The sequence below is a fragment of the Parasteatoda tepidariorum genome, chromosome 9 (genome assembly GCF_043381705.1).
Source record: "Parasteatoda tepidariorum isolate YZ-2023 chromosome 9, CAS_Ptep_4.0, whole genome shotgun sequence".
Classification (NCBI taxonomy): Eukaryota; Metazoa; Arthropoda; class Arachnida; order Araneae; family Theridiidae; genus Parasteatoda; species Parasteatoda tepidariorum.
In genome coordinates this window covers 17,676,850-17,678,789 of record NC_092212.1, presented here as the reverse complement: position 1 = coordinate 17,678,789, position 1,940 = coordinate 17,676,850, and the positions used below count along the sequence as shown (strand labels likewise).

The 1,940-nt window shown below is 37.0% G+C and overlaps 1 non-coding gene across 1 annotated transcript; it reads left to right on the top strand.

The window, feature by feature from the left end:
- Positions 1–414: 414 nt before the first annotated feature.
- LOC122271633 (U5 spliceosomal RNA) lies at positions 415–530 on the top strand. The gene has a single exon (XR_006226513.1). It is a non-coding gene; the product is annotated as a U5 spliceosomal RNA (small nuclear RNA).
- Positions 531–1,940: the final 1,410 nt, after the last annotated feature.

Below are 1,940 nucleotides of genomic sequence, written 5' to 3'. Positions count from 1 at the left end.
AAAACCGGGAGTACAACGTGGCTTCTGAAGTCTATCAAGAAATACATTACAAAAGTGGAAATACCTCGATAATGGGTAATGTCGATTTTGAACTTGTTCATTCACAAGGTAAATGTGATAGTGCCATTTGAAATATTTCAGAAGGCGACTAACGATCGTGATTGAATCACATGATGGAGAGTAAGGATTAATTGGATTGGATATAAAGTAGAAAAAAAGATACTCTCCATTTTTTCCGTTTTTCATTAATTTTGCGCATTTCTCTTATGGATGTATTCTTTGTGATGTCTTTCTTTGAATTGTTCTATTTGTATTTTCTACTTGACAATGACTTATAAGCCTATATATTGAGCACACAAGTCTGCAAATGTATGTAATTTCAATAAATCAATAAATCAAATGAGTACCATGACCATGCTCTGGCTTTTCTTCATCAATCGTGCAAATCTTTCGCCTTTTACTAAAGATTACCGTGGAGAGGAGCATCCTAATGAGCTTAAGCTAATTTTTGGAATCCCACTATGAGGGATTAAACAATAAAGAAAAGATTTGTAGCGTAAGTTCTGACAACTACTAAATCTATCACTCCGTCATCCCCTCAGAGTTTGGAGTCCGACTGAACGAGTTGTAGAATGATTGAGTTGAGTTTTATGTGGAAAAGTTGGGAATTTAAATGAATGGCGTTGAAGATCCGTCTGTGTCAACAATTTCTTTAGTCGAAGACCTTCAAATCTTTACCAGATCGCTCGGGATCTGCAATAGCATTAAGTTAAAGATCCGCCCACTTTGGTGGCCTTGATCGTTAAAAATACTTCACGAGAGCTGTTTTCCGGTTAAAAAAAACTCGCCATGCATGAAGAGGTATTCGACGTTGTAAGCGATAATACAAACTTAAGATCAAGTTATATAAATACAACTAAAAAAAAATTTCTACTGTGTAATTATTTATTGATGCTCTTTGCAATTTAGTAAACATTAGTAGGCGTTACGTCTCATAGCATAATTATTTAGTGTTCTGAAAAAGTAAGCGTAACGTTTCGCATTACATAGAAACTCATTGAAATCAAGCACAGCAACGCCTACACACGGTATTTTTAGGTATTTCGATCAGGTCAGACTACGACAATGTAGGCTAACCAGTACACGAAAGAGCCATTTATTAAAAAATCTATTAAAAGTAAGAAAGTGGTAGCAAATATATGTGTAAATATTTGTATAATTTATGAATATTATTGGTTTGTCATAAATTTCTCTCTATTAATTTTACAATCGAAGTTGGGTTCATGCGCATGACTGGTTCACGTTTTAGATAGTCTGCGCAGACTACGTATAAAATACCGTGTCAAGGCTTTCAGATGTCAGAGATGCCAACTGCTCCGGACACGCGAAAATAATTAAAATAACGGTAAATATCTACAGACTAAATTTTGCAAATAATTGACTTTTTTTGCTTGCTTTTTGAAGGGTATAAAATGACATGACTAGTTAGAACATTAGAAATTAGAAGTATCTCGGTGCACAGCCGCGTAGCGGCTTTAACCGATTCGTCGCTATTCAGAGTCGATGATGTTGGTTCAGTCAATTTCCACTCCTAGGAGAGGTGGACTCTGTGAAGAAAAGAAAAGATCACAGGGGCTGTGATCGGTACATGGCAAAGGCAGTGTCCTGTTGGGTTAGGCTGAGACATCGGAAATGAGGGATTGGAGCATAGTCACAAGTTCGGCGTTCTGGAGTAGCTCTTATGACATGTCTAGTCCTAGTCCAAGTGTTTAGATTTTACTGGGCACCTGGGCCGCGAAGCGGCCCCTATCCCATTCATCTGGAATTTTTGAACAGTTTTGGTTGAGCAATGAGGTAAGCAGGCAATGGAGTTGCTTTTATGAATGTTTCAAGCTCTTTGCTTATTACACAAATGTTATTACATTATGAAATTGAGCAGC